This window comes from Pristiophorus japonicus, chromosome 1 (genome assembly GCF_044704955.1).
Source record: "Pristiophorus japonicus isolate sPriJap1 chromosome 1, sPriJap1.hap1, whole genome shotgun sequence".
NCBI lineage: Eukaryota > Metazoa > Chordata > Chondrichthyes > Pristiophoridae > Pristiophorus > Pristiophorus japonicus.
In genome coordinates, this window is record NC_091977.1 from 511,067,941 (window position 1) to 511,078,320 (window position 10,380).

Here is a 10,380-nt window from a genome sequence, read left to right on the forward strand (position 1 = left end):
GACAATAAAGGATCCTGGCTGGTCCAGGTCGGGATCTGGCAGGCTGTAACGGGTGACTTTTTGTTTTCAAATGCATCCATCAACAAAAGCAATTCTACAGCCTGTGTCATTTCCATCCTGGTGGTGGGCAATGGTAGCCGACTGAGATCATCAGCGCAGTTCTCTGTGCCTGGCCTGTGGCGAATTACATAGTTATATGCAGACAGCGTGAGCACCCATCTTTGGATGCGAGCAGAGGCATTGGTCTTATTACCTTTGTTCTCTGAGAATAGAGATATGAGCAGCTTATGGTCAGTTTTGAACTCGAGCTTAAGCCCAAACAGATAATGGTGCATTTTTTTCACCCCGTAAATGCATGCCAGAGCTTCTTTTTCAATCAAGCCCTTTTGGCCTTGGATAAACTCCTAGATGCATAAGCGACCGGCTGCAATGTTCCTGATTCATTTGCTTGTTGTAACACACACCCGACCCCGTACAAAGATGCATCGCAAGCTAGCACTAAACGTTTACATGGGTCATATAGAACAAGCAGTTTATTGGAACATAACAGATTTCTGGCTTTCTCAAAAGCAGTCTCTTGCATTTCCCCCATACCCAGTCATCTCCCTTGTGTAGCAACACATGTAGAGGTTCTAGCAAGGTGCTTAAACCGGGTAGGAAATTATCAAAATAATTGAGGAGTCCCAGGAACGACTGCAGCTCCGTCACATTCTGTGGTCTCGACGAGTTCTTGATGGCCTCCGTCTTGGTGTCGGTGGGTCTGATGCAGTCTGCCGCGATTCTTCTCCCTAAGAACTCGACCTCTGGCGCCAGGAAAATACATTTCGAGCTTTTCAACCTGAGTCCCACACGATCTAGCCAACTTAGAACCTCTTCCAGGTTCTGCAAGTGTTCGATGGTGTCCCGACCTGTAATCAATATGTCGTCCTGGAAAACCACGGTGCGCGGAACCGACTTGAGCAGACTCTCGATGTTCCTTTGAAAAATAGCCGTGGCCGATCGAATCCCAAATGGGCATCTACTGTAGATGAACAGACCTTTGTTTGTGTTGATGCAGGTGAGGCCTTTTGAAGATTCCGCCAGCTCCTGCATCATGTAGGCTGAGGTCAGGTCCAACTTAGTGAATGTCTTCCCTCCTGTCGCAAATGGGTCGTCTGCCTTGGGTAGTGGGTACTGATCCTGCAACGAAAAACGATTAATCGTTACTTTATAGACCCCACAAACTCTGACCGTGCCATCAGTGTAAGTTCTCTGTTTGGTATGAATAGGGCTCAGCTTGGGCGCTTGTGCCTTGTTGCACCACAGCCTCTCACAGATCTTTTTGCTCATGATAGACTGACTCGCACCAGTGTCCAATTCCATGGATACTGGAATTCCGTTCAGTTCAACTTTTAACATGATCGGTGAACATTTCATGGTGAAGGTGTGTACCCCGTACACTTCTGCCTCCTTGGGTCGAGTCTCTAGTTCAGTTTGATCCGCCATGGATCGGTCTTCCTCTCCAACGTGGTGGTTTGCAGCTCATCTGCACATTCGCTGGAGGTGTCCCATTGTTCCACAGCCTATGCACCCATAGTGTTTGAAGCGGCTTTGATGGGCTCGATGATCACCTCCACAGCGCCAACAAGGTGTTAATTGCCTCGCATTCACACTTGATAGCAGACTCTGAGTCATCTGATGTCGTGCAGCTGCAGGCATGTACATTCTGCCATATGCATTCCTTCCTGACACCGACATTATTTTGTGTACAGTACTTGCCGATGCATCTTTATGCTGTGAAATTTGTATGGTGTTATCGCTGGTGGACATAAATGCCTGGGCTATCGTTGTGGCTTTTCTCAGGTTCGGTGTTTCAACAGTCAATAGTTTGCGAAGGATAACCTCATGGCCAATGCCAAGCACAAAAAAGTCTCTTAGCACTTGCTCCAGGAATCCATCGAATTCGCAATGCCCTACAAGGCGCCTTAGTTCGGCGACATAGCTCGCCACTTCCTGGCCTTCAGACCGTTGACATGTATAAAATGGATATCTTGCCATCAGAACACTCTCCTTCGGATTTAGGTGCTCCCGGACCAGCGAACACAGTTCTTCATACAATTTGGTTGTTGGTTTCACCGGAGCAAGAAGATTCTTCATGAGGCTATAGGTTGTTGCCCCCAGACGGTGAGGAGGATCGCCCTTCGTTTGGCAGCTTTCTCATTCCCTTCCAGCTCATTGGTCACGAAGTATCGGTCGAGTCACTCCACGAAGGCTTCCCAATCGTCATCTTCTGAGAATTTCTCCAGGATACCAACAGCTCTTTGCATTTTCATGTGATGGTTCATTATCTATTACTTGTCGCCAGTTGTTAGGTTTCAAATAAAGCAATGTGACTGAGTACTGTAGACTTGATTAAGTTTGACCTTAGTCTCCTTATTCTGACTCCAGAATACTGGCACAGCATGGGAGGCCTGCTTATATGCAGTGCTCCCAAGGGATGCTGGGAACCCTTTGGACTCCAACAGATACGCCCTCTGGTGGTGGTAGAATGCTGGTTACAAGGTGTTGCATACATAACAAATATGATCATGGCTGATCATGCAACTTCAGTACCCCATTCCTGCTTTTTCTCCATAGCCCTTGATCCCTTTAGCCGTAAGGGCCACATCTAACTCCCTTTTGAATATATCTAACGAACTGGCCTCAGCAGCTTTCTGTGGTACAGAATTCCACAGGTTCACAATCCTCTGAGTGAAGAAGTTTCTCCTCATCTCGGTCCTAAATGGCTTACCCCTTATTCTTAGAATATGACCCCTGGTTCTGGACTTCCCCAACATCAGGAACATTCTTCTGCATCTAACCTGTCCAATCCCGTCAGAATTTTATATGTTTCTATAAGATCCCCACTCATTCTTCTAAATTCCAGTGAATATAAGCCTAGTCCATCCAGTCTTTCATCATATGCCAGTCCTGCCATCCCGGGAATCAGTCTGGTGAACCTTCGCTGTATTCCCTCAATAGCAAGAATGTCCTTCCTCAGATTAGGAGACCAAAACTGTACACAATATTCAAGGTGTAGCCTCAGCAAGGCCGTGTACAACTGCAGTAAGACCTTCCTGCTGCTGTACACAAATCCTCTCGCTATGAAGGCCAACATGCCATTTGCCTTCTTCACCGCCTGCTGTACCTGCATGCCAACTTTCAATGACTGATGTACCATGACACCCAGGTCTCCCCTTTTCCTAATCTGTTGCCATTCGGATAATAATCTGCCTTCCTGTTTTTGTCACCAAAGTGGATAACTTCATATTTATCCACATTATACTGCATCTGCCATGCATTTGCCCACTCACCTAACATGTCCATGTCACCCTGCAGCCTCTTAATATCCTCCTCACAGCTCACACTGCCACCCAGCTTAGTGTCATTTGCAAACTTGGAGATATTACATTCAATTCCTACGTCTAAATCATTAATGTATATTGTAAATAGCTGGGGTCCCAGCACTGAGCCCTGCGGTACCCCTCTAGTCACTGCCTGCCATTCTGAAAAGGACCCGTTTATTCTGACTCTTTGCTTCCTGTCTGACAACCAGTTCTCTATCCATGTCAGTACATTACCCCCAATACCATGTGCTTTAATTTTGCACACTAATCTCCTGTGTGGAACCTCGTCAAAAGTCTTTTGAAAGTCCAAATACATCACATCCACTGGTTCTCCCTTGTCCACTCTACGAGTTACATCCTCAAGAAATTCTAGAAGATTTGTCAAGCATGATTTCCCTTTCATAAATCCATGCTGACTTGGACCGATCCTGTCACTGCTTTCCAAATGCGCTGCTATTACATCTTTAATCATTGATTCTAACATTTTCCCCACTACCGATGTCAGGCTAACCAGTCTATAATTCCCTGTTTTCTCTCTCCCTCCTTTTTTAAAAAGTGGTGTTACATTAGCTACCCTCCAATCCATAGGAACTGATCCAGAGTCTGTAGAATGTTGGAAAATGACCATCAATGCATCCACTACTTCTAGGGTGATTTTCTTAAGTACTCTGGGATGCAGACTATTCGACCCTGGGGATTTATCGGCCTTCAATTCTATCAATTTCCCGAACATAATTTCCTGACTAATAAGGGTTTACTTCAGTTCCTCCTTCTTGCTAGACCCTCGGTCCCTTACTATTTTCGGAAGGTTATTTGTGTCTTCCTTACTGAAGTCAGAACCAAAGTATTTGTTCAATTGATCTGCCATTTCTTTGTTCCCCATTATAAATTCACCTGAGTCTGACTGTAAGTGACCTACATTTGTCTTCACTAATCTTTTTCTCTTCACATATCGAAAGAAGCTTTTGCAGTCAGTTCTTATGTTCCCTGCTAGCTTACTTTCATACTCTATTTCCCCCCTCCTAATTAAACCCTTTTTCCTCCTTCGCTGAATTCTAAATTTCTCCCAGTCCTCAGGTTTGCTGCTTTCTCTGGCCCATTTATATGCCTCTTCCTTGGATTTAACACTATTCCTAATTTCCCTTGTTAGCCACGGTTGAGCCACCTTCCCTGTTTTATTTTCATGCCAGACAGGGATGTACAGTTGTTTAAGTTCATTCATGTAATCATTAAACTTCTGCGATTGCCTTTCCACCATCAGCCCTTTAAGTATCATTCACCAGTCTATCCTAGCCAATTCACATAGAAACATAGAAACATAGAAAATAGGTGCAGGAGTAGGCCATTCAGCCCTTCTAGCCTGCACCGCCATTCAATGAGTTCATGGCTGAACATGCAACTTCAGTACCCCCTTCCTGCTTTCTCGCCATACCCCTTGATCCCCCGAGTAGTAAGGACTTCATCTAGCTCCCTTTTGAATATATTTAGTGAATTGGCCTCAACTACTTTCTGTGGTAGAGAATTCCACAGGTTCACCACTCTCTGGGTGAAGAAGTTTCTCCTCATCTCAGTCCTAAATGGCTTACCCCTTATCCTAAGACTGTGACCCCTGGTTCTGGACTTCCCCAACATCGGGAACATTCTTCCTGCATCTAACCTGTCTAAACCCGTCATAATTTTAAACGTTTCTATGAGGTCCCCTCTCATTCTTCTGAACTCCAGTGAATACAAGCCCAGTTGATCCAGTCTTTCTTGATAGGTCAGTCCCACCATCCCGGGAATCAGTCTGGTGAATCTTCGCTGCACTCCCTCAGTAGCAAGAATATCCTTCCTCAAGTTAGGAGACCAAAACTGTACACAATACTCCAGGTGTGGCCTCACCAAGGCGCTGTACAACTGTAGCAACACCTCCCTGCCCCTGTACTCAAATCCCCTCGCTATGAAGGCCAACATGCCATTTGCTTTCTTAACCGCCTGCTGTACCTACATGCCAACCTTCAATGACTGATGTACCATGACACACAGGTCTCGTTGCACCTCCCCTTTTCCTAATCTGTCACCATTCAGATAATAGTCTGTCTCTCTGTTTTTACCACCAAAGTGGATAACCTCACATTTATCCACATTATACTTCATCTGCCATGCATTTGCCCACTCACCTAACCTATCCAAGTCACTCTGCAGCCTCATAGCATCCTCCTCGCAGCTCACACTGCCACCCAACTTAGTGTCATCCGCAAATTTGGAGATACTACATTTAATCCCCTCGTCTAAATCATTAATGTACAATGTAAACAGCTGGGGCCCCAGCACAGAACCTTGCGGTACCCCACTAGTCACTGCCTGCCATTCTGAAAAGTACCCATCTACTCCTACTCTTTGCTTCCTGTCTGACAACCAGTTCTCAATCCACTTCAGCACACTATCCCCAATCCCATGTGCTTTAACTTTGCACATTGATCTCTTGTGTGGGACCTTGTCGAAAGTCTTCTGAAAGTCCAAATATACTACATCAACTGGTTCTCCCTTGTCCACTTTACTGGAAACATCCTCAAAAAATTCCAGAAGGTTTGTCAAGCATGATTTCCCTTTCACAAATCCATGCTGACTTGGACCTATCATGTCACCATTTTCCAAATGCACTGCTATGACATCCTTAATAATTGATTCCATCATTTTACCCACTACTGAGGTCAGGCTGACCGGTCTATAATTACCTGTTTTCTCTCTCCCTCCTTTTTAAAAAGTGGGGTTACATTGGCTACCCTCCACTCCATAGGAACTGATCCAGAGTCAATGGAATGTTGGAAAATGACTGTCAATGCATCTGCTATTTCCAAGGCCACCTCCTTAAGTACTCTGGGATGCAGTCCATCAGGCCCTGGGGATTTATCGGCCTTCAATCCCATCAATTTCCCCAACATAATTTCCCGACTAATAAAGATTTCCCTCAGTTCTTCCTTCTTACTAGACCCTCTGACCCCTTTTATATCCGGAAGGTTGTTGGTGTCCTCCTTAGTGAATACCGAACCAAAGTACTTGTTCAATTGGTCTGCCATTTCTTTGTTCCCCGTTATGACTTCCCCTGATTCTGACTGCAGTCTACCTACGTTTGTCTTTACTAACCTTTTTCTCTTTACATACCGATAGAAACTTTTGCAATCTGCCTTAATGTTCCCTGCAAGCTTCTTCTCGTACTCCATTTTCCCTGCCCTAATCAAATCCTTTGTCCTCCTCTGCTGAGTTCTAAATTTCTCCCAGTCCCCGGGTTCGCTGCTATTTCTGGCCAATTTGTATGCCACTTCCTTGGCTTTAATGCTATCCCTGATTTCCCTTGATAGCCACGGTTGAGCCACCTTCCCTTTTTTATTTTTACGCCAGACAGGAATGTACAATTGTTGTAGTTCATCCATGCGGTCTCTAAATGTCTGCCATTGCCCATCCACAGTCAACCCCTTAAGTATCATTCGCCAATCTATCCTAGCCAATTCACGCCTCATACCTTCAAAGTTACCCTTCTTTAAGTTCTGGACCATGGTCACTGAATTAACTGTTTCATTCTCCATCCTAATGCAGAATTCCACCATATTATGGTCACTCTTCCCCAAGGGGCCTCGCAAAGTGAGATTGCTAATTAATCCTCTCTCATTACACAACACCCAGTCTAAGATGGCCTCCCCCCTAGTTGGTTCCTCGACATATTGGTCTAGAAAACCATCCCTTATGCACTCCAGGAAATCCTCCTCCACCGTATTGCTTCCAGTTTGGCTCGCCCAATCTATGTGCATATTAAAGTCACCCATGATAACTGCTACACCTTTATTGCATGCACCCCTAATTTCCTGTTTGATACCCTCCCCAACATCACTACTACTGTTTGGAGGTCTGTACACAACTCCCACTAACGTTCTTTGCCCTTTGGTGTTCTGCAGCTCTACCCATATAGATTCCACATCATCCAAGCTAATGTCTTTCCTAACTATTGCATTAATCTCCTCTTTAACCAGCAATGCTAGCCCATCTCCTTTTCCTTTTATTCTATCCTTCCTGAATGTTGAATACCCCTGGATGTTGAGTTCCCAGCCCTGATCATCCTGGAGCCACGTCTCCGTAATCCCAATCACATCATATTTGTTAACATCTATTTGCACACTTAATTCAGCCACCTTATTGCGGATACTCCTTCAGGCTTGTTTTTTTAACACCCTTTGTCCTTTTAGAATTTTGCTGTACAGTGGCCCTTTTTGTTCTTTGCCTTGGGTTTCTCTGCCCTCCACTTTTCCTCATCTCCTTTCTGTCTTTTGCTTTTGCCTCCTTTTTGTCTCCCTCTGTCTCCCTGCATTGGTTCCCATCCCCCTGCCATATTAGTTTAACTCCTCCCCAACAGCACTAGCAAACACTCCCCCTAGGACATTGGTTCCGGTCCTGCCCAGGTGCAGACCGTCCGGTTTGTACTGGTCCCACCTCCCCCAGAACCGGTTCCAATGCCGCACAAATGTGAATCCCTCCCTGCTGCACCACTGCTCAAGCCACGTATTCATCTGCGCTATCCTGCGATTCCTACTCTGACTAGCACGCGGCACTGGTAGCAATCCCGAGATTACTACTTTTGAGGTCCTACTTTTTAATTTAGCTCCTAGCTCCTTAAATTCGTTTCGTAGGACCTCATCCCTTTTTTTTACCTATGTCGTTGGTACCAATGTGCACCATGGCAACTGGCTGTTCTCCCTCCCTTTTCAGAATGTCCTGCACCTGCTCCGCGACATCCTTGACCCTTGCACCAGGGAGGCAACATACCATCCTGGAGTCTCGGTTGTGGCCGCAGAAACACCTATCTATTCCCCTCACCATTGAATCCCCTATCACTATCGCTCTCCCACTCTTTTTCCTGCCCTTCTGTGCAACAGAGTCAGCCACGGTGCCATGAACTTGGCTGCTGCTGCCCTCCCCTGATGAGTCATCCCCCCCAACAGTACTCAAAGTGGGCTCATGCCATCGAAGTTACCTTTATGTTCAGGATCCTATTCTCTGAATTAACTGTGTCACTCTTCATCTTAATGAAGAATTCTACCATATTATGGTCACTCTTCCCCAAGGGGCCTCGCACCACAAGATTGCTAATTAATCCTCTCTCATTACACAACACCCAGTCTAGGTTGGCCAGCTCTCTAGTTGCTCCCTCGACATATTGGTCGAGAAAACCATCCCTTATACATTTCAGGAAATCCTCCTCCACCATATTGCTACAAGTTCATAGTGTGGATGACAAAATATAGGATCTTTGTGATAGTGCACACTGCCGTTTTCAGAGCTTTCATTTGATAAGACATCCCTCCACACACGCACGGAGACATTCACAAATATATCCACATACCAGAGGTGCAGGGGCCAAATGGCCTAATGGTGTATCCATGTGCTCACATATATTTTCAGCAAACATATTGCAATTGGGTTTACACAATGTCAGTCCATCGATGTATCTAACAAAGTGAAAGTTGGCCCTCATCATATCATCTGTGCCTGCCAAACAACACAAGCTTGGCATAGATGGTATAATGTAGATGCTGCTGCCGCCAAAATAAAGTCTATTAGAAATGTTTGCATCCACACAAAATGGCTAAAATGGTAAGAGAAGGTCATGAAGAGGCAACTAAAGCAAAGTGTAATGATTATCAATAAATTGCAAGATTACTTGGAAATGTGAGAACAGTTTGGACTTATGACCAGCTGGACATTGCTGTTCTCATTTAATTCCCACAGTTTAACCAAGGTTTGAATTACCGAGCTGACCCCTGTTTGCGAGGTAATGCTACTATGTTCTTGTTGTAAGCACTGTGTGTGGGAGATAGTCATCCATTATTGCAACCGGTTTTCCAAAAGCTGTATCATTCATTAGCTGATTAAGCATCCTATGTGAAAAAAAATTTGAGTTTTAAAAGGAAAAATGAATGACAAGATATTCGTTCCAATACAGGAAAATCTTGCCCTCAGTTATTTTATCACCCGGAAAATAAAGGGCCAATGGCAAACACCTTGTTCTGATTCACCAGGTAAGCTGTAAAGAAATAAATTCAGGCCAGATCATTACATCAAATTTACAGCACAGAAACATAAGAAACATAAGAAATAGGAGGAGGAGTAGGCCATATGGCCCCTTGAGCCTGCTCCGCCATTGAATAAGATCATGGCTGATCTGATCTTGGCCTCAACTCCACTTTCCTGCCCGCTCCTCATAACCCTTGACTCCCAGAAACAGGCCATTCGGCCCAACATGTCTATACCAGCATTTATGCTTCACACAAGCCTCCCCCCACCCTTCTTCATCTAATCCTATTAGCATTCCTTCTATTCCTTTCTTCCTCATCTTTGTCTAGCTTCTCCTTAAAGGCAACTATGCTATTTGCCTCAACTACTCCTGATGGTAGTGCATTCTACATACTTTGGGTAAAGAAGTTTCTCCTGAATTCCTTATTGGATTTATTAGTAACTATTTTATATTTATGACCTCTAGTTTAGGACACCCCCCACAAGTGGAAACATTTTCTCTATGTCTACTCTATCAAACCCTTTCATGATCTTAAAGACCTCCATCAGGTCACCCCCCCAGCCTTCTCTTTTCTAGAGTAAAGAGCCCCAGCCTGTTCAACCTTTCATGATAAGTATGTCCTCTCACTTCTGGTATCATTCTTGTCAATCTTTTTTGATGCCTCTCCAGTGCCTCCATATCCTTTTTTATAGTATGAAGATCAGAACTGCCCACAGTACTTCAAGTGTGGTCTAACCAAGGTGCAATACAGGCTTAACATAACTTCTCTGCTTTTCAATTGCATCCCTCTAGAAATGAATCCCAGTGCTTGATTTGCTTTTTTATAGCTTTATTAATCTGTGTTGCTACGTTTAATGATTTGTAAATGTGTACCCCTAGATCCCTTTGCTCGTTTACCCATTTAGACTCTTATTATCCAAGCAATATCCAACCCCTTTATTCTTCCTATCAAAATACACCACCTCACAC